The sequence below is a fragment of the Bombus huntii genome, chromosome 4 (genome assembly GCF_024542735.1).
Source record: "Bombus huntii isolate Logan2020A chromosome 4, iyBomHunt1.1, whole genome shotgun sequence".
Classification (NCBI taxonomy): domain Eukaryota; kingdom Metazoa; phylum Arthropoda; class Insecta; order Hymenoptera; family Apidae; genus Bombus; species Bombus huntii.
The window spans coordinates 13,616,483-13,640,236 of NC_066241.1; the positions used below are offsets into that span (position 1 = coordinate 13,616,483).

A 23,754-nucleotide genomic window follows, 5' to 3' on the forward strand; every position below is an offset into this window, starting at 1 on the left:
TTTTAATTGGCTGTTTCTGCTTCTATTAACTACTATAATCAATCGTCGGCGAATCACTTGATATTTTAGGTGGAGTTTTGTCATTCTCAGAGAAACTTGTTTTGGATCAAGTACCTTCGTTGTTCGAAGAATTTGTTTCTTTCGTTGATCGTCTACGGACTTATCAACTGTATGCTGCAGTATAATGGATTATTAGCGATTTAGTTGAAATCTCTGAACTTTATATCTCTCGAGAAAGATTGGTTTCGATTAGATTCTTTTGTTGTTCGAAAGATTGTTTTTAATCATAATAATAGGTTATCGACGATTGTTTGTATAGTTTATGGAAAATATTGGCGAAAAATAGAAATTTACGTAAGAAAGAAACGCACGGAAATATTCAAGGAGCAGCGACAAAAATACAGGTCACGCAACGGAGGCTTCTTCGAAACTCCATTAGTCCACCTATGCGTCATCGTTCACGAGAATAAAACTGTTTACTCCAAACTAACCGCGAACCAAAATCGCCGAAATTTCTTTCTTTACGATCTTCGACACTCAATCACACGAACTACCCATACCATAGCCAAACTTGGAATGCCGCGGTATTTCCCTAAAGGAAGGGAAATTCCCAACTACTGTTCCATAAAATCGCGAAAGCTGCAGCGATAGCGTAATTTTCCTAGTCCATTGAATCGTTCGAACAGCCACCACTTAAGACGCTTTGGCATTCCTTATGGACTCTCGCCAGGATCTCGAAAGTTCCAAGACAATCGGCTCGTTCGAAATACCTCGTTGTCCTCGAGAATGCCTAATTTCGAATAATAGCGTGAAGCGATTCGAAAGTTTCGAAGGGATCCGGTCGAACGACAACGAGGGAGAGAAGTCGACGTGATTTCGTCGCGATTCTTCGAAAAGGGGTGCGAAAGGGAGCGGCGGGAATCTCGGAGGGTGAGAAGAAACCGAGAGGTTGTGGTATTGATCGGTCGCCGGAAAACATTCCCTCTCGACGACCGACTTTTTTCCACGAGACGGAACAAGGAAAACAAGAAAACGGTCGGATAACGTGGCTCGATTTTTGCATGCACGCTTCACAAAAAATCCACCGAAAAAAAGAGGGTTGCTAACCTGTTAAGGGGTGCCGTGTTATCCGCTTTACGAAAGATACTGCTATAATAGAGATAACGATTTAACAGTTATAGGCGTTCCACATACGCTTATATTCTCATCGTAGCAACTACGCATTTAGAGAGTCTTTTCTTTTTACCGTCCAAGCTTACATCGATCGTCTGTGTCTACTTCAAATTTTTTTCCTGTAATATTTGAAGCCAGACACGTGACGTACGAATAGGAAGTTGGAGATATACGAGCAGAAGCATTGGAAACGAATTTTAATCTTCTGATAAGAATTTTAATTTTTGTAATCTATCTTTAATCGCTTTTATAAATTCTATCATAATCCAATTATTATACACACACACACGCACACACATACACACACACATATATATATATATATTAAATAAAATTATCTAATCATTTAATTAATACGAGTCTGATTGTTCAATTTTAATCAAGATTCAGCCTGACAGTTTAATCTTTGTCATTTTTAATAACAGTCTTATCCAAGGCGTAAATTTAAATGTAAAGTTACGAGTCAATCGTAAAGTTTTTTTCGAATAATATTCTTGAAAATTGCTACGAAGAAGGTTTTTCAAAGTTACGGCTGTATTTTGCATACAATGTACGCAAACTTGCATGATGTGTAACGAAGGGATGCTGTACACACCCTTGACTCGATTAAATGACCCCTAACTCGTGGAATCTGTTTAAAGCTCCGCGTTACTGTGGATTTACGATACGTCAATCTCTATTAAAAGGCGTGCACAGGGAAGAGTTAAAGTTTCCCTCTCCATGAATAATTGTATCAAGCATCGAGCTACTGGGGTATAAAAGTCTTTAATCTCGACAATGGAGATGAGACTGTGTTTGTACATCGAGTGAAACCAATTTGTGTCTCGGACGTTGACGCAAACAAATATTAGAATATCAGGAAATTTGAAAAAAGGGACGCTCTCAATTATTATGTCTTAATTTATCTTTTATTTTGTTCGTCTCTTAGCTCACTTAACTTCTTATCTGTTCTGTTCATCTGTCTTTTGAAACCACACAAACTTTGTTAATTGACAACAATCTAATGAAACTTTTAGTTCATCTTAATTCAATGTTTATCTTGTGTATGCTTCTTACCAAACTATAAAAATTGTATTATCCACAACCCTTTCTGATTGACAAGGATCATCATGAAATTGTCAGTTCGCACCTTAATTTAATCGATTTCTTTTATTTCGTTTATCTTTCCTCTCGAGTTATAATAATTCTATATTGACAATAATACGAGTTTCAGTTAGTTAAATTGGTTTTGATACATTGTATACTTTAATATATTCTTGATCAAACCTCTACCACTTTTAATCAGATTACGAAACAAACATTTGCTTTTCTTCCTAAACTTGCTAACCACATTTTCCATTTAAATGTCAAATTACAAAAGTTCTATTAACAGCCACTCCAGACCAACTAGTACAGAACTCTCGATCCATCCCCTACGTCCACCATTTCCCAAATTTCAAATCTAAACAAAGTCAATCGCTCAATCCTCAAACACCCCACACCAACACACCAATACACGCTTAATAAACCCTCGCAAACCATCAGCGAACCCCATACCAAGGTACGATCCTTTTTCCACACAAGCTACAAAGGATGCTCGTATTTAGCCTATCGGAGCAAGGGGGTTGAATTCTCTCAAGGACACGTCAGTGACGTCGTGGAAAAGGGGGAGGGGTGCTATTTTAACAGGCGACCCTGGACGATCGATCGACTCGAATTAACGACGGCGCGTCGACCGATGTGACGGAACACAGAGAAGTATTTCGTGCTGCTTCCCATCCTTGGTGATTTGGCACCGCGCGGCCACGCGAGGTCGTCGAACTCGGGGCGTGACTGACTCCGCAAGAGGGTAACTTCAACCACCATGGCGAACTTCTACTTCGCACGGCCGATTGATCGACCACCCGATGGGAGTGTGGGCCCCGTATCTCGAGGATTTATCTAGCGCGGACCCCCACTGAAATTTCCAACTTGAACTTCCCTGTTTTGCATCCAGAACGCGTGATTCCCACGATAACGTCGATCATTTTTTGTTAAGGTTTGAATTAGGCTGGTGGATAGAAAAATGGGCCTTAATGAGCGGTTTTAACGTCTTAAGCATCGCACAATGGAAGCGGTAAGTCATGCAAATGCAAGGAATGGAGATTTTGAATGGGAAGAAAAAACACATTTATATTCGTTCCGATACTTATGGCATTTGTTCCTTGAATGTTGTGGACTTGTAGCGTTAATGTAGTTTATGTAGTTTATGTACTTTATCATCTTAACTTCTTTATTTCTTCGTATTTCTCGAAAATTAACGTTTTCACATATGTGAATTTCAATACAAACTATATTTCGGTATTGGAATTAAATTTCGAGATAAATTGGGTTATATTATGATAAGATAATTAAAAAATCTCAATCTTTTTTTCGTATTTATATGTATGGAATATATAAATACACCAAAAGCGAAGAAGAATAAAAAATAAAAATATGGGACATACAGATGTATCATACAAGTTGTTCGTGGATGATATTTCATGGCATTTCCACTTTCTTTTGTTTCGTATAGACGTAATACGCGATCCCATAAAATCAAGCAAGTCTTCTATAATCTAAGGTTACGGGTACTTTAAAATAGAACTACACGCTCGAAGTCTTTTTCCAGAAACCAGTGTCGCAAGTCATTCGAGAATCTTCGCGACATAATAACACTGTGTCATTCTATTTCATACAACAGAGATCGTGAAAATGAGATCCATTTTTATCGATGTTTTCTTCATATCATTCATAAAATTATATTTTATGTCATCAAACAACATATTATTGAAATTTAAATACTGAGGCTATTTTTACGATAGAAACTTCCAAAATTCTTCTCCCAACGATAAAGGAAAATAATGGAAAAAAGAATTAAAATTCGCAAAGAGAATCAAGAAGCGATAAAGTAAATATAACATAATAGAAGATAAAAAGATAAAGTAAATATAACATAATGGAAGATAAAACGATAAAGTAAATATAAGATCGAAATCAAATAATTAAATTACCTTCGCTAATCATATCACGTACAGTCCTGTTCATAAATCGTACGCTTGCTTGTATTGAGCAAAATGATTGTTAGAGTGAACGCATGATCTTTTGGATTATTTACCGAATACTTGGTCGAATTAAAATATGCAAGTTTTTATACCATCAAATAACCTGTATTGTGAAATAAAGTCAGCACTTACGTCAAATGTGCAGGTGATTATGAAAGTGGCCTAAATCAATAACGAAAAAGAAAATGAATTTATCGCTCATTTTGCTTCGCGTCTATTTGCATTGTAATAATGTGAAATCATCTTTGCAAAGCTCTTTTGTAAAAATTCAACTGGTGGAGCGAATTGGTTGTTGCATCGTTCAACAGAATTCAGTTCATACATCAAACGCAATACTTTTAAATATCTCGAGACGAAAAATCTGTGACTTAGGCCACTTTCATAATCACCGGCACAAATCTCAAAATAATGGACGAAGCAACGTGAAAAGAATTTTTTATACAAATGTTTAATTCTAACAAATTTTGCACAAACTAGGCAAATGACTTATCGACGGAAGTGTATATTTTTCACTTTATTCTATGTCTTCCGTATCATTCGTCAAATTATCTGTAATCGATAAAAAAATAATTTTATTGTTGAACACTAACCTCTCTCGAAACAAAAGCTCTCGAAACTTCTTCCCTGAACAATGGAAAAAAGAAAGGAAGAATGAAAAAAGCTGAGAAGAAAAAGAAACGGCAGAAAGAAATGAAGATACTCTGAATTTCTCTCGTATCCCGAGTTTCGCTCCATTACACGCGGCTAAGGATGCATCAAAGAGAGCCGCGACGCCCTAAAAGCTGGCGGATCTCGATTTCTGACCACTCTCGAATTCTCCGGAAGCCTTTGGGGCCGCGCGGCCGGCGAGAACGCTTTCAACCCTCTCGCACGAGCACGCGGAGCCACGCCAGCCCGGAAGGCGGTTTGTAACGTGGGCGGAAAAGCTCAGATCAATATCAAGCGCGAATTGGAACGTTACGTGGTGAAAATCGACCCGTGACCTAGTGTGGACCCGCCCGTAGGTGCCGCGCTGCCGGTGGCGCCATCCGAAACATCATTTCTTCACACAAAGCCTTACACATGTAAACACACGTACATATAAAAGCGAAATATTCGACGACCTACGTCTAGGACGTCTACGTGGAGTAATTCAACGGGTTCCCTCAACGTCTTAATTTCGTCGCAGAGTTTGTTGAAGTCTCCCATCACCAACGCTGCAATTTGGTTAATTCTCATCCAGAGTTCCTGGCACGCTTTTAATTCCCATGAAAGGGAATTCTCGTTAGCACATTCGTTACAGCTAAAATACAATTACCTATTCTTCGAACTGTAGTTTTCTTTCTTTTCTTTTCTTTTCTTTTTTTTTATCGGAGATGCATTTATTTTAAGTGGCAGAAGCATGAAAATCTTTTACTGTTCTTTGACGGAGAAAGAGAGAGTAATTTATTTTAGCGAAGAAGAGGCAATAGTTTATTTTATTTACGATAAATGAATGAAGTTGGCAATTAAAATGTGCTTGTAAGTTCTTTTTGCAGGAATTGTACATAAATGGAAAAAGTACGGTGAAGTTGTTTGAAGATTGAAATTGAGAATAGAACTGCGTGGGTTGGCTTCAGATCGTTTGTTAGTAGAATGAGTAAGTGTCTGGTCAGACGAAGGACGATGAGCGGGATCTGTGTGAATCGAGGAAGCGCGTAACGGAAACGATTGATGTGGGCGTTAATTGCGTGGATAGCAATTATAATGAATTGGAAATAAAGGGGTTGCAGGTTTTATTGAGGAATAATATAAAGATATATGAAATTATCCTTAATCTATAAACTATATTAAGTCTGTGAAATATAAGCGACACAGTTTTTGTTTTCTTATCGAATAGATAAGATAACAAAGATTATTGCTAGTTATGCAATACTCTCATTGTTTTCATGTTTCTTTTATGGAATTGTTTGCTAATAATTTTTGCTTTCTGAGTCTTCCTGCACAATTATTTACGATCTAGTAATATTAGCCAATAGAATAGGTGATCAATTTTATTGCACGAATAATATTATTACAATATTATAATGTTAAGAGTATGGTGTATAGAGAAATAAGTAAATTTAACTAATTCCAAACATGGTAAATATCAAAAGTCCACAGTTTTCATGTAACAGGAATGCATTTCTTGTATTTATTGACAATATTTATTTCTAAAATCTATATTTACCATTTTATTTTCTCAATTCGTTTAAAACCCACACCTAATCAGAAGACTATAAAATGTAGGGATAGAACTGTCACAATTAATCAGTCATATTTTCTCCGCGTCCTAATCAATTTTATCGTGGTACTACCGCCCCAAATACCAACTTCCTTTCCAGAACAAAAAGGTTCATCAGGAAAGGTCGTAACAATATAGTTTCATGCGCCAGTGTGTATCGCGTAATGGGTGGCAACTTACGCTCCAGCTCCTTATTTGCACGAGGAAAGTTCCGTGTGCGCATCAAGGCAACATATGCGATGCGGAGGAAGACGTGGAGGATTACTATTAGAATAGACCTAACATTAATTCCGCGTGCGGTAGATTAGGATACTCTCTAGGTTTCCCCTTCTGTCCCTATTTTCCCTCGATTTCTCCGTTAAACACGTGGATTATTTACTTTTTCTGAGCCTTTTTTGAGCCTTTTCTTCTCTTCTGCGTGCTTGTATCCAACGTAAAATAATTTCATTCATTTTATTTTCTCGAGCAATTATTATTCTCTTCTACAGAACAATTATCATTCTTTTCTATTATTATTCTCTTCTAAACTCTACTATATTGGTTCTTTGGATCTTTCTCGACCCGTTCTTCTTCATTTATTCCTCCAAAGTCTTTTAAATTTTATGCAGCATAAAATTACGTATTGTTTTCCAATTTTTGCTATGGTTGAGATTATTTGCGAAATATCAAAATAAAAATTCCTTCTGTTTGTTTAAATATGAGCCTTGAAACAAAAATATGGGAAGATTCAGAAAAGGTTGATATTAGAAGCGCCAGAGTAGTACAATGACCAATGACTAAAATTGGTCAATTAGTAATTTTCCATGGAAATTTTTATAAATTTGCCACATTTTTGGATACTTGAGTAACTCTTTTTGTAAAATATATAGACGGAAGATACTTTTTCTTCTTATACCGCACGTCTTCTTCATGCAACTTTTATTTCCATTTGCTGAACGCAAGTTTTATACTTCAGTTATTAGCAGTTCTAACGTTGGATATTTTTGCAAGTAACAGCATTTTTGCTAGAATCTCTTTCTAATCCTCGTAGGGCTTCGATTAATTCTATTTGGTCCGTGAAGTTGTATAGTTTTTTGCGTTGCACGAAGTTTGAATAACAATATGTGCGTTATATTAATACGTGTGGAATATTCTAACAACGATATTTGTATATTTCGTATATAACGAAGATGCTAGGTTTCCGCTTGGATCGATCGATACTGTCGTGCAACTACGATATTTAAATTTTTCATACGTATTGCTTTTGACCCCTCTGGAAATTGTAATTTGAGAGGTAGAAATGAGACACAAAGCAATATCAACGTGAATTAATGATATACGAAGACACCGTATAAGCTCATTAGCATACAGAATGTGACAGATGGGAATATCAATTGTACTTTCATTAGAACATTAATGATGCATGACCGTATCGCTTAAAGACGTATCATATTCCAATTAGGTATTCATCATGCATAAAATATTGATAGCAGTTTATCTGGAAATTATTCTCTTTGGAAAACTCTAATACCTTCGATTAAAATTCGAGCTAAGTAATAATCAATTCGAGATAGACAAAAATAAATAAAAATAGTTAATATTTGTAACCATGAGTAATAATGGAATCATTAACAATCTCCATTTGCAGAAAAATGTTTGTGGTTTACGCAATAAGAAGCTTGCAGAGCAAAGAATACACTCAAAGTGGATTATACCGGTTGCGGCCGGACAACGCGTATCAAGTTCGCTCGTTTGAAATGAAACTCGCATGGGCACACTTTCATTCGAGCGTACTCAAGGAAGACTAAACACAGCAAAAACACGTCAACTTTTTAACCAATTGTTTATACAATAAATAACAGATGTACGAAGTGCTATGGCAAAAACTAGGAACAAAACAAGGGGCCAGACTTAACGAAGATTACGGCAATGCGTGGAACTTTTTTTCATTTCATTCTTATTCTTTACGTAGTATAATAATTCTTACAGTGATAAAACCTGTGTGCTGAATCTTAATAATTTTTCGAAATTTACGTAGGAAACAGGCGTGAAATAGTGTAGAAAAAATTGGAAGAAAACAAGGCGCTCTGCGTGAATAAAGATAATTATCACTCACATAAGCGAGAGCATTGAAACAGCTACTTGTTCGTAAAAAAAGCTGTGAAATACCAGCAAAGAAAAAAAAAATGGAAGAAACCAAAAAGATTTGTATGAAGATTGAAAAAAGAAAAGAATCCGCAGACACACGTTATGCATAAAAATAAAAAATACGAGAAACGATACTCTAATTGTAAGTTTTTTGAGCAGCGTATATTCATGAAACTCTTGAAATATATTCGCAAGTCGCTATATATTCTTCAACTTCGCTTTTTGTTTTTTTGAAGTCAACGCCTCGTTCCAATTTTCACCAATCCCTTGACCGACTTTCACTCGAATGCTCGAAAAGGACGCTTTCTGCCTACAAACCACACTGCCTTATCGTCGACTACCATCGATTTCCTCATCGAGACGAAATGAAAGATGAAAATCATCGTTGCCTGGAAATCGAATGAATTTCTCAGCCACGTCTTCCGGATTCCATTGTGCTATTGAAACATTGTCATTGACGTAACTATGGCTGGGTCAAGGTTCGCAGGTTCCATTATCGATCTTACTGTATTTCTAATGAACGCTGTTCTGTCACCGTGTTCTGTCTCGCGCAGTGGCGACAAGTGTGTAATTACTAAAAATAAATGGTTTTCGACGAAACGGTGCTCCTTCGAAACGAACTAGTTGAAATCGTTTAATTATAATTCCACTAATGAGGTAATTAAGGAAGCTCGTTTTTCATTTAATAAAACATGAAATCCAAAAATCCAATAATAACGTGACGACTCGCGAGTCAATCAATTTTTAATGAAACAATATTACATAGGAATTATTGCATAGAGCAATCGAGTTAGCTTTTTCAGATGAAAGTCTATTACGATTATACCGAAGAATTGATCGAATGAAGCCAATTTATTTCGTGCGTTATATTTCCTCGGCAACTCTCTATATATGCTTAAGGTTATGATCGTAATACGACGAATGCCAACGATTGTATTTGAAATATTGCACGCTGAGATAAATGATTTAATTTTGCAAATTAACCATCCAGTCACGAACGATGTTGAAATCGCCTTCTATTAGACATACTCTGCTAATTTCATCAGGCCACGCCATTTGTATGTTGCAAGTTAATACAAAAAAGAATATTTCCCTCTTCTTCCTTTATTTTCATTCTTTTTCCTTGCTGCATTGAAAATCTCCTAATGATAAACCTATACAAGATATGTATTTTGTTCGCGAGCTCGTACAAAAAAATATGAAAATCGCTCGCGACTCAAGACTTAGGTAAAGCAAATCCATCCAAAACCAATTTTTACAAAACTCACGATTCCTCGCCTACCGCAAACCTTAAATTATCGAACAGCGAATGTTGGCAGACGCAGCCCTTAAAAAACCTATAAAACAGAGCGAAACGTTTGGAGTGACTCTCGATTTCTCGGTAGAACCGGTCGAGTTTCGAGAAAACGTTCTCGATGCGGCTGGAAAGGGGGCGTAACCTCTTCGAAGATTTACTTCCGACGGCAGGGTATACGCATTACCTGGATGCAATTTATTGCCAGCAAGCACACATATACGTGCAACTCCATTGAATAATAGCGCATTACCCGCGTGTTGCGGTCGTGTACACTCGCGCGCACACGGAGGCCATACTAATTCCTTGTATAAATAAAGGACTTATCTGCGACCTGCACTCGTTCTCTAGACGTTATGATATACTAACCTCATTAGCATGAGGCGCAGCGAAGAAGTATGGCTTCAATAACGGCGACGCTGCGTGAAGATCGATGATGCGGTTGAAAGCAACTCTTTGTGTATTAGATTCGTTTGAACGATCGATTGTCAATGTTTCTGATATAAGAGACGAGTAATTTAGCTGCTTAATTGTTTGTTGACGATTAAAGCGAGTTTGATCGTAGATTTGATACTGATCTTAATGGATCTTATGGTTATTTGAAAAATATTGAAGATTAATACAATTTAGAGTAGACTGTTGTATTATTAACATCAGATTAACGTTTTCTTATCTTTTGTTTTATTAATTTGTTGAGAGTTAGGTGACTATAGGTAGCTGTAAGTTTTGGGAATGGTATTCGTTGAACGTAGTTTTAGTTAATTCTTTAATGTAATTGTTGCACTTTTGTTTAAATCTAAAAATGTTGTAGAAAATAAAGTATGACAGAAATACGATTTTTCTTCAAAATATTATTTCTCTCGCAAGATATTTATCTTTTAAATTAATCCGCCTTCTCGATTATCATCGTTATCTACTTTTTCCATAAGTTGCTTTATTATAAGCTGCTAAATTAAGTCTAATTTATTCTTCGATAATAACGATAATAGATAAACGATAATAGATACACTGATTCACAAATAAAAATATCAAAGAAACAAACGTTTCATCACAATTAATGATTATCGCTGTATCGTAATGAGTATCAACGAAAGCTTTTTTTCTCCATTTAGTAAAGGTGTTCAATTAACGTATCTTCCACCCGCTGTAATATAATGTTTGTAGATGAAACATGTACAAGGCAAACAAGTACGTACGTGTATTAAAAATATAGCACATTATTCATTATAGATGAATGAATGAAGCTCATTAAATATTTCTACAAAGACATATGAAATTAAATTTTACACTGAGAGTAGAGATTCTAAAATCTATAGTGATCCAGCTATTTTATATACTTCTTAGTAAATAATATAAATTCTTAAAAATGTATAACGTACATTATGACCACAATTCTTCATGAACGCACAATTCATTCTTCTAATAGAAGTCATCTTGTCGATCATCGTGTCAGTTGTCTTATCCGGTTTCCAAGTTACTTGCAATATTCCCAATCCAATCCAGTCAAATACGAGTCCCGTTAAAGTGTCGAATCGACATGAAAATTCACGATCCTATGACACGTGTGTAATTAATAATCGTGTGTCATTCCAGCCTCAAATTACACCAGCTGCATCTGTCACCGTGTGTTATCGGTACCGTTACCTTTTTCCTGCTATCGCTCATTAATACCGCTATTACCGCGTTGTATCGACCTATTATCATATATCTACTGTTCGTTCCGTTATCCCTGTGAACGCCAATTCTTTTCTTTGCTCGACTTTCGAGTTGGAAATTATCACGCTCAAATAAGAGAATACAATAGTTTAGAGGTGTGATACGTTAACGGTGTAATATTACCGATATGTAAACCATTTAAAATGTAATTCGAGATTCGCGAAAAATTCCAACGAATAACGAAGAACTATTGGGTTGGCAACTAAGTGATTGCGGATTTTGCCATTAGGTGGTAATAACAAAATCCGCAACCACTTAGTTGCCAACCCAATAGTTACCGAAACCATCATACAGCTAAAACAGCTTAGAAGTATAGCGTTTACTCTACAGTTGTGTAATTATATAAATTATCCTTTGACTTATAATTATAATTGTGTAACGAAGTGTTTCCAAATTGTCATTTACTTTGTGATTCCATAAATAAAAATGCGATTTTCGTATCCCTTTGAATCGGATGGACACAACGATAAATCATAAAACATAGAATTTGTGATCCAACAGTTCAAGTTTTATTGCAAACGTTTAATCGTTAAAGGACGTGAAAGTGCACATTATGCTAATAAAGAACAGGCTTCGGAAATTTCCAAAAAATCGAATAGCGGAAAGGGAAACATGGAGCATATGGTGCACGCGACCGATGCAAAATATGTATAGGCTATAAATTCGCGCGGATATCAGTGTGATCGTGGCCAAAAATTATGGCTTGCCGGAAAACGCGATGGATGATGCCGAAACGAAAACGAAGTGCACCGGCGTGCATCGACCAATCGCTGCGGTCTTGTGTAAGTCGTGCGACCACTGATTGGAACGGGCGTGGGTGTATCGAATCGATTAGACCGGCGATCGATTATCGCGCGAACCACTCCGCGCTCGTCCCGGAAACTCTCCACTATTGCTCCACTTTCCACGTTGTCCGTGATTCCTTCCTCTCTTCTCTTCTCCCCATTTTCCCTACATTAGGTATTCCTTTTATTAGTCGGTGGTTTACTTTTGGCAATCTCTGTACCGATTATTAACTCGTAAGGGCGAAGTCTATCAGACTTCAATAACTTTTACTTTCATGGTAATTTAATAAATATCGATCGTAAAGTGTTGTGTGTATCAATATCTAATAATCTATAGATGTACGTATAATTTAATAGTGTTGAAATAATATAATACGTATAACATAGAATACTTCTTTATTTTTTAATCACATATTTGTGGATTTCTGAACATATTACCAATATGACGATATGATCAGCCATACCAGTTACAGATCGACTTTAATGGGTTCGCAATCAATGAGATAAAACCTAAGTAAGATTGATATAGAACACGCAATGAAGATTTGTAGAAGTCATTTGCTACCATTATAGAAAAATAATCAATCGAGAGTTAGACATTGGCGTGCTCAATTCTTTGATTTAAAGCTGAGACCTCGTCGAAAAGATTTTAAATAAAGTAGAGAAGAAGTTCGGAAAATTCTAAACGTGTTATGTGGGATCAAAGAACGCGAAATATTATAATATAAAAATTCATCGGCTATACAACGTACATATATACAAGGTAAGATATTAATCGTTTATAATTTACGAGATCCTTCAAACGAAATAAGAATCCTGAAAGTTTCTACAGCTTCTAAATATCTTCTCGGATTAATTGCTTTTCTGTAAATATTCTAATACTTGTGAGTGTATTCATGTACTTTTGTATCTTTAAATTGCTTTTAGTGGAACAAGAGATTCAGCCAGATACCAGATAAAGTTCTTTGTTTGTGCATGGAAAGTTTACCGCCACAGAGTCTAGACAGGAAATTTTCGAGCCTTGAACAGGTGAACAATTAGCGTTCTTCGTTTTTTATAAACCTATAATACGCGCTATGTGTACATAATATTCTCTGTTATCGACTGTTAATTGGTCTTTAACCAGTTGCTTGGAAGTATTCTTTCCAATTATTCCCAGACGCGTTTGAGCAACTCATTAACATGTCTTCAGTCAACTTCAGGAATTACCTGTTTTAATACACTAACCGAGTAATTCGTTGTTACATGAGGCAGTTATGCGATCGGCGAGAATATTGCAAACAATGAACAGACGTCATATTCCAATTAAAAGAAACTTGCGTCAAGGGTATAATGAAATGACAAAATGAATTACCTTAGTAAATAATTATCAATTTTTTATCATGAAATCGAGTGTGCCAGAATAGCAGGGCGTTCGAATAACACGTGCAGCCCAGAAAAATCCAACAGCCGAAAATCAAACACGCCAAATCAAACGTGAAATAAATTCAACATTGATATCTCTGTGATAAATCACTCAACTCCAATCCGTGATTATACGTGGTAATTATCAATGCTAGCAGATATTCTCGGTAAATTTAATTACAATATTTGTACGAGTTGAAATTATCCTCGTTGAAAAGCCTCGAACAATAAAAACGATCCTAACAGCGACAATGAAAGAAATGTAATTGAAGATTTATTCGGAATAATGCAGCAGACTGATTTCTCTGATGGATACGCTCTTTGCTATTTACATACTCGTATTTTTCTTTCCTGCTTTTTCATCGAAAATATGAGATTGCACGAGTGATGGCCGGACGAATAACGGTACCGAACTCTCCGGCACGTTTGCATTATGTAACCATGTTTTAAAAGCCAGTCGAGGAGGTAATTAACCACTGTTTGCCGTGCAATTATAGGAAACGAGGTGTTTTCGATCCATTGCCGCGTACTTGAACGCGCGGAGAGCTATCGTTGTCGGACGAACGGGGAAGCATTACGAATTCATGGTGAAAAATACAGCGCACCGCGCTCTGTAATTGAGCAAACCGGAGATCAACTTTTCGAAAGATGTCAGAGACGTATTAATGGTAGCGTTATTTATTTAACGAACACAGTCCAGACAAATTGAAATGGATTATTTATTATCTTGCGAAATTATACACCAGAGGATGAGATTTTCACTTTTAAGAGTAGTTATCGCTTTTTGGTCGGTGGATTGATTTTGCTTGTTGCATAGCTGCGGTAGAATTGCGAAACTTTCAATTTATATATAGAAATTGATGCAATTGTGTTGCATAATTTGTTTGATAAAATGGTGAATATATTAGGATGGTTCATAAGCTCGTGCATTTTCTTGATATATTTCCTTCTACTATATTTTAGAGCGAATAAAGTTATTTGTTTTATATGTTAATGCTATGTCGGTCTTGGTTTCTTGGTGTCCTATATCTCGTTCGATTAATTCATTGCATTTCATCATTATTTGCTCAGAAAGAAATATGGAAAAATTAGAAAAACGTATACTTCTGTTTCACTACTGGAGGTAGAACTTCAAAGCAGGAGCGACGAAGAAAATAGTATATTTTTCCACGTATAAATCAAATAACTTTAGTCGTTCGACAAAATAATACAAAGGAATATATGTAAAAATCGTACGAGCTTATGCATCACCTTGGTACTAACCAATTTGGGAAATTATTTGCAACATCATTTTTCTCCACTCGTCAAAATAAACTTTATGAATCGAGTGAAGTGGGTGTCAAACGTGTTTGAAGACAGGCATGCGTAAATTAGGACGTTGACTGGAAAAAGAACGAGGCATTAGTTGCTACCCTGATTCACAAACGAGCGAGACGTGGGGTAAAGTGTAGTGCAGGTCACTTATGATAATACCTATTCCGGTAATGCACACCAATGTGGGCAACCTTGAAGAGATAAATTTCGCGATAAGCCCGATAATTAACGCCGCTAATGGCTATTATTATCTCAGTTCTAAGGGAAAAACGTTCGCGGAACGCGTGCAAATTTTAGGTGGAACGTGTTAATCGCAGCACCTTCGTTGCACGACTTTTACGACTGTTTCCTCAACGATAATAATATCCGAAATAACAGGATTGCGAAATTGGATCTGCCCGCGACCGTGAGAAGAGAAACGCGTGATCTGCAAAGATGTGTCTTTTCGCTTTCTCTTTTTCGTGTTATGTTCTTTATAAATATAAATACAGATGATTATTTGAATTTTGGAAATAAAATATACTAACAAAAATAGATTCTATAGTACATGTCGGCATTTATTGTTAGAGTAGTTTAGTAACGAGAAGCATGCGAGTGACTTCTTCTGTGTATGAACGATGTTATTTTCTAACAATAAGTGAAATCTAATTCGTATTTAAAATATTTAGTTATTTATTTAGAATTTAGGCGACAGATTTAGTATTTAGATATTTGAAGAGCTATTTAAATTTATTTAGAAATTATTAAGGGGGACTTTATGCAATGTCAGATTGGATTTTGCAATATTTTTTTAGAGTATAAATGTTTGTTCTTATAATAATAATAATATCGCTTAAGAATATTGAGAAAGTTTCTGCTTTGTGGTATGAGATTTTTTGAAACACAGAACTGTGATTCAGTTATGCTATTGATTATAGTGTGGTTAAAAGAAGCTTTTATTTTCCTCCCTATGTTATTTTTCATTGCAACCAATTACAATTACAATTTCATCAGCACATAATCGAAATATTGTTCAACGATTTACTTGTATCTGATAACTTCTTTCGCTGTATATTTCGATAACTGATAAGGAAACGATACTGATTGATTTCCTGCTTACATCATTTTTATGTCATCTACTTTTACACATGGATTTTATCAATCTTTATAATACCTTGAAAAGAACCTCACAGTCTGTCATATAGTATTTTCTAAACTGTTCTGTCCTACAACGTTAAAGCTAATAAAAGCTTCAATATGCACAACTTCTCAATTATCAAACCTATAAATTTTAATAAATTAATTGTCGATTCTACCAAATATTAGTATTATTCCAAACACAAATTTAATAAAAAATTCATACTTAAATGAATTAGGAATACGAACGAATACAACGTTGATTTTAGCAAACTTTTAAATATTCCCGTGCTGTACTGCAAACACAAATTGAAAATGTACAAATGAAAAAATCTTGTTAAATTAAAAATGTGAAAGATGGAGTTTAGATATATCAAAATCCCCTTAATATCACAGATCGTATATTGCAGATAGATTTATCAAAGTATGACCTCGAATCAAAGCTCGAACCGTTAATTACCTGGCAATGACGCATTTCAAGAGATAACAAGTATTATAAAATGTCAGGTAATTGCTAACACAAAGCAGTTTTTATGCAGCAACTTTCTTGTTGATTATCACACGGTTCATAATTATCACGACAGAAGAGTAACGCGTTAGATGACGCAGATGGTATGATCAATTTACTGACGACCAAGTTTACGAGCAACGCAATAATGACGCTGTGATAATGTATCAGTAATATCTGTAATATTACGTAACCTGCGCATGGTTGAAGACGCAACAAGCGCTAAAGGTGTTTGTTGCTTTTCGACGCGTGTCATCCTTGCTCGAAGGAGAAACAGTTGCTGTACAAATGACGACTACTGTTAGCTTATCAAGAACCTCAGTAAAGAAATCATAGATCTAAAGTCTGAAGTTCTTTCCTTCTTTCGATCATTTACTATCCAATTGTATCTTCTTTATATCATTAAACAATTTTTTCAATTCGATAGGAAAATATTATGTGAAAGAATTGACGTTCATATACCTGAGATTTACGTTCCTATCTTATTGTTAAATTTCTTAATACATTAAGAATTTTGTCACTTTTCTTAGTGTATTCATTTGATAATATCTTTTACGTTAGTAAGTGTAGGTTAATAATTGTATACTATTCTTTTAATAGGTACATTAATATTTGTAATCCTTTTATTTTAATTTTGTGCTATTTTAAATGTTTGTTTACTTGTTGAAACAAAAGTGACATTGAATCATAAAAATTCGAGTATCTTCGTCAGGATACATGTACGTGAATTAAATATAGAAGTAGCAAGTTTTATGCTAAATTTGTTTTTTGCGTTACGTTTATAGTTTTTGCATAATTTATGAATTTCCGTAATTTATTTCTACTTCCGGATAATATTTTGATATATATGTATATTTTCGTATATGGTCCAGTTAAAATTTCATGCACAACTTGTGTAATAAATCATCTCGAATGCAATGAAATCGGGAGAATGGCATAGAATTTTGTTGCGTCTTTAAGTAAAGATGAGGAAAGTAACTGAAAGTGAGTTGTAACATTAAGGAAACACGAAACGCTTTGTCAGTAATTATGCTGATAATGAAAGAACCGATTTCAAAGTCATTTTGATATCACTTGTCACCTATCTACGCAATTAGCTTTGAAATTAAACACGTTTGGCCTTGCTACGCTTAAATGTCATTTCGTCGTCGATTTCTTCACAATCACCAATTATCTAAAAATAACATGCCGAAGGCACTGATTTTCAGAAAAAGCCACAGCTAAATGCGCTCTGGAACATTTAAGAGAAGAAAACTAGGTTTCTCATTTATCACAAAATCCTCTTATCAAACAATTCGTCTGCGATTACACACAGAATCTGAAGCCTCTAAAACTCTAAAACGCTAACCTGTGTAACATGACTGGTGGATTCGTTTCAGAATCACGAGACATCGTCGCGAAAATCAAAAACGACATTTCTGTAAGCGATGCGTCGCGATGTAATTCACGGAACGTAATTGGTCGAGGCGGGTTCAAACGTTCGCGCAGCGACATTCCGTGGCTTTTGGTATGCAAAAATCAGGCAGCGAGAACCGTACAAAAGCTCGAGCTCGTGGCGATAGACAGAGAGAGAGAGAAAGAGAGAGAGAGAGAGAAAGAGAGAAAAATAAAAAAAATATAGAAGAGCAAAGAGGCTCGGCGGCGAATTGAAATCACGATGCGGCAACAACGAGCTTTCGGGCAGCGCGGCGTTTCCGCGCAAAAATCCAATGGTTGAATCGCGTAATTATCCCGAAGACGATTAACGACGACGTCGCGACGCCTCTCTTTTGTTCGAGACCCACCAACCGCCGCCAACTTTCTTCTGTTTTATTCGGTGCAGGTAATTAATTGCCAGTGGTTATTAATTAATTTCGCGGCATTGTGCGTCCGCTATGATTTACGAGATGTTTGAAACCTCTAATTGATTTTGATGGAAGTTTATTTTTTCAATTTTGGATTTTTTTCGTTGTGGAGTATTAAGAGGTAAAAATTCTTATTCAATACATTTTATACATATTTATATGAATCTTATGATATTAATATGACGATATTTATGATTATATGGGAATTTTAGATACTAAATCGCTCGCTTTGTCAGTGATATTGGATGTTAATTGACATTTATCGATAATTAATTCGACGGAGAAAGATAATTAGGTATATTAATAATTGACGAATTTTTATTGCTATATGTCCAAGTAATAGGTATCTATAAATTTATAAAAAGGTACTCAAGCACATATTTTTTGATAAATTTAATCTCTTCTGAGGATCCATAATTTTTAACTTAATTAATCTGTCTCTTACAAAATTGCCATCATCGTTATCGTTATCTTGACCATTACATGTTACATAAATTATACGCACACCACATTTAAACGTATATATATATCTACTTCAATTTAATCAAATTTCATACTATCTTTTACAACTCGCATCATGATCAGAGTACTTGAAACGACCGAGCTCCTAAAACAAGGCAAGCATTTAAATGCTGCACGTGGACGTGTCAAAAATAGCGTGCCGTATTCCTGCCTTGATAACGCAATAACTCAGCGAGTAATAAACAGAAAATTACGGAAATTAAGTGGTTGCCACGGTTACTAATGCCTCGAGAAGAATTCTGCATTTTCAAGGAACAACCTTGCGCCATTTCTTCGTCCCTACGGATCAAACATCTACAGAAAAGGACAGAAAGAAATATCCAGCATTTATAATTGAAAAAATTACTGATATTACTAGAAATTCTACACCACGTACACGTTACTATTAAGGTGAAGAAAACGTTTGTTCATTACATTTTTCTTGAACATTCAAGACATTTTAACGCATTTCCCCACTTTCTACATAATTCAACTAAGATTATTTTAATTGTTAGAGCGTAAACCAGAGAACGGCGATGTATTGAATTATTTGTTAATAAGATTCCATTGATGGTATTTCTTAAGAATCGGTGAGAAATAACAAATCGTCCTTTATACACTCTTGGTTTTACGTCGATCAATTATTACTTTCTTAAATCTGCATAAAATTTCTTGAACAGAGAAAGAATTACAGATTCGCTTTACTTACGCATCGTCCCTGAAGAGCTCGATTCCGCCACTTGTAAAACCCAAAACAACTCACTCAAACGATATATTCACGATATATCCACTATCCTAAAAAAAACCAGCATCAGGACTACAAAAGATTCAGCCAAAGACATTCAACTTTTCGCAAACTATCAATGTCTTATTCGAAAAGAACGCTGCTGACATTTGTGGACCTTCATCTCAATACTCGTAAGAACAACCCTAACCCAAGCGTCAAGTATCAACAATTCTCATCGCTCATTGTTTCAGTTTCGAATTACGCGCTTCGTTAAGCGCGTAGCTCCGGAAACTAGCAACGGAGATAATACGCGATATGCACCGTAAAAGCATCCAGCCACAAATCCCAAAAGATGAATAATTAACACGAACGGTAGATTCAACTCTTGGACCTCTACAGAGTCCTTTCACAAAAAAATCCTGCGGATAAACTTCCTGGTCCTTTCACAAACGCAATCAAAGAAAACGGGTGAATACACGCGAGGCGTTTTGCAAACTTAATTGGCGGTCCTCGGCCGCAGATCCATGTCGGTAGATTGCATTCTGCTGCCGAAAGATGCAAACGTAGATCGACTTTCCTTTTCGTTTCGCAACGGGGGCTGGCTGTGCTGGCTTGGCTCGATTCGGCTATCGATTTGACCGATCGCGATATCGATTCGCAAGGATTCCGCAGACCCTACCGTTGTGAAATCGACCGCGCAGCTGCTGATATATTTAAGCGAGACTGTCTATTGGTAAACGAACCGGAATCTGGGACAGTTACAACACCTGTCGCAGCGTAGTCCACGCTGAATCGTTGTCGTTTAGCTCCTATGCCAAATTTCGCGTCGTAAACACGACCACGAAACGTTCTTAAATGAGAAGCAGGATTCTGCTTGAGTTCTGAGACACGGTCGCGTACTAATAAATGGTCGTCGAGGGATGAGATCAACGATAACACAATTAGCGTTGAAAGCCAACGAGTTTGGCTTGAATCCGGTGATGGATGATTACGATACTTAGCCGCGCGCATTGTGCTAGGTTCATCTGAGGCTCCGCTCCGTTGCCGATTGTTTCGCAAGTCGGCGGAGAAGGGTTCTACTAAGTGGGTATTTTGAAACCATTTGTTTCTGGGGTATAGGAGTTGTGATAAAGCGAATTTGTGAATAAAAAGGTTATAGTAGAAGGGATAAATAGAATTTTCTTTTTGTTTAACGTAATATAATTTAGAGAGGATTTTTAAATAGATTCAGATCCCTATGGATTTGTGAAATCCATCCACGGGCGTTCTAAAATTCATAATCAGAAGATTGTGTCAAATTGACAAACGGCCTTATCTCATCTCAGCAAACATGTCATGTAGCGTAATAGTATCAAAGTGCACGTGTGATCGAAGATATTATATTTCCTAATACACAAACTCTTAAACTATCCCTTCTGTGTTTCACGGATCGGAGATATATGTACGAAAAAGAGGAAAACACGAGCTCATGCATATATAACTGTCGTGCAACGTGATACATACGTACGTACCCCTTTTATCAATAACGTTACGTGGCATACATTGATTTAAGGCTGTACGGTTATGCTGGCACCGAGAAACGGTTTACTCGCGAACAATGTAAACTGCAGACGATACAAATTACAGCTGTCAACGAAGCCACTCGTGGAGCACAAATGACGAACCGATCTTCACGCCTACTCGACTGTAAGTCAATATTTACGAACCGTTTAATGTGAAAGGGCGAGGCGTGTACGAGGATGGGAAATCCCCCTTGCTTTTATTGCCCTCTAACGCTGAATGGTTTCGTAGATAAATAATCGTTCTTGACAGATCCCCCTAATATTTTATATGATTTTCATTAAGTACTTACTTAAATCTGCAGACAGTGGAATTTTTCTACATATTTACTACTACTGACTCATATGGAGCGCTGATTCAATTATTGCATTATTATAACGACACACCTACTGCATTTTGGTTTTTGTGTATGATCATGAAATAACATAGGGAAGTAAGCAAAGCACTGAACAGTGTGTTGCAAAAGACATTGTTATCTAAGATAAAAACATTTCTGATGGAACGAGAATACAAAGAATTCGAGTAGAATTTGAATAGCAGCGAATATGTTCGACGAAAAAGTATAGACAATTTGGAATTGTATTCTATGAGATGAAACATCAACTTCCCTTACTTCAATTCCTACTAAATGACAATGATACACTAATTTCCATTTTCACAATATGAAAACGGAATGATTTTATTGTGAATTAAATTTTTAAAATATTCCAATTTTCACATGTGTATGAAAAAGTATTCAAACATCATGTGAGCCATATGTGTTATCATATGCATAGTTCAACCTTCAACGACGCAATATATCTGTATTACTATATACAAATCGCTTTACTGAAACTATGCGAGTTATCAATTTGTATTTTGCAGTTTGATAGTATTTAGAACATGCTTTCTCCGACTTTTAATTAGATAAATTTCTCGTGATCGTCTAACGACGATGAATGAAAAATATGGGAGCCAAATAATTTATGGCTTATATGGAATAAATCGATCAAAATACGAATAAAAAACTATTATAAATTGCATCCGAACTAGACAAAACAACATTCCATCGAAAGAAGAAATACAAGATCTTCGTTCTGATCCATGACAATGCATCCGAAACAAAAGAACAACGGAACCATGAGATCCACTATGTGTAATCAAACTCGATTCGTAGTTTATCCACTCTAATTACATTTTCACTAGGTTTTCCTCGAACAATCCCTGGTTCTGGAGCTCGAAGCGGCCTCGAACGAGCCTTTCCGATTTCACTCCGTGTTCACCCCCAATGCTTACGCAACGATCTCTTTCAACGTGTACTCGCGGGAGAAGCGTGCAACTCACGTCTTTAAAGAGGCACACTCACTCGCCACGGTTGGTTATCCTCAAACGTCCAAGCTTTACAAAAAAACAGCAGGACACCACCATAAAATTGGCTCACCAATTGGAAACCGACATTGAAGGAACAACAAACACTTTCGAACTTCCACGACGCGATACATTATACATGATCGTACACAAATCGAAAATATTTGGGCCTAACCGTCTGAAACTTTAATTTGTAACTCGGTTCCTTTGATTTCTCAGCAGAGAAATCTCACGTTGCAAGGAACTCGCCTATGCCTACCTGTCTGTGTCGTGCTAGATTCTTCCCCTGCTCCGATCGCCTAAATCAGTCAAGCACACAAACACACGTACGCACACACAGCGTGATACGTATGTATGCACGGGTATGTAGCGTGACGAGCGTACGTCGTACACGTGCGCGCGTTCGGATACACACCTGCACGTGTTACTCCTCGATGATGAAGGCCGAGGTACGGACGACTAACTGGAAGGACCGTTTGCACCTGGCCACACCGTGTATCTCTCCAGTGCGTCCCGTATCCTTTTTCACTTAAGAGCCGCGATCGCGCGTGTCCGATTAAACGCGACAAGCGATTGCCTTGGTCTTCGCACTGCTCGAACACCCGCGTCGGATTTTTCCTCCTTATATCCTTCCTTTAGGATCTTCTGTTGGTCGGTGGTCCGTGTGCGCGCAAAGGTGCGTATGCCGGTGGATGATGTGTGCACGGACTTCGTATACGTTCGCGTGTGCGTGTATGTTGCTGGGTCACCTGTGTGTATCTCTCCCTCTCTTTCTCTGCCTCTACGTATATATACACATATACGTAAGTTTTGTGTGTGTATATATATATGTATACAGGGTGCGCGCGTGTGTAGACGACGACGTGCCGCCGCGACTACAGGTCTGTCAGATCGGACGCGCGTCGACGCTGATTACGGCGAGAACGTGATACAACAAGCGAGGAACGGTAACACACAGCTCGGTGTACCAGAGGAGACTGCCGGGTCCCCCACGGTTTCGCCAAGTGCTGGCCGCTATAGTGGAAAGATATATA

At 36.7% G+C, this 23,754-nt stretch overlaps 1 protein-coding gene and 1 long non-coding RNA gene across 3 annotated transcripts in view; one reads left to right on the plus strand and one right to left on the minus strand.

The window, feature by feature from the left end:
• LOC126864448 (protein Tob1-like) overlaps positions 1 to 23,700 on the minus strand; it is a 120,471-nt gene extending 96,771 nt beyond the window's left edge. The window contains exon 1 of one of the 2 annotated variants that reach the window (XM_050615813.1): positions 23,136 to 23,700. The gene's annotated coding sequence lies outside the window, so the exon portion shown is untranslated. The other variant, XM_050615815.1, reaches the window with a different exon arrangement.
• Positions 1,298 to 19,125, plus strand: LOC126864472 (uncharacterized). The gene is made up of 2 exons (XR_007689198.1): positions 1,298 to 8,746; positions 8,841 to 19,125. It is a non-coding gene; the product is annotated as an uncharacterized LOC126864472 (long non-coding RNA).
• Positions 23,701 to 23,754: the final 54 nt, after the last annotated feature.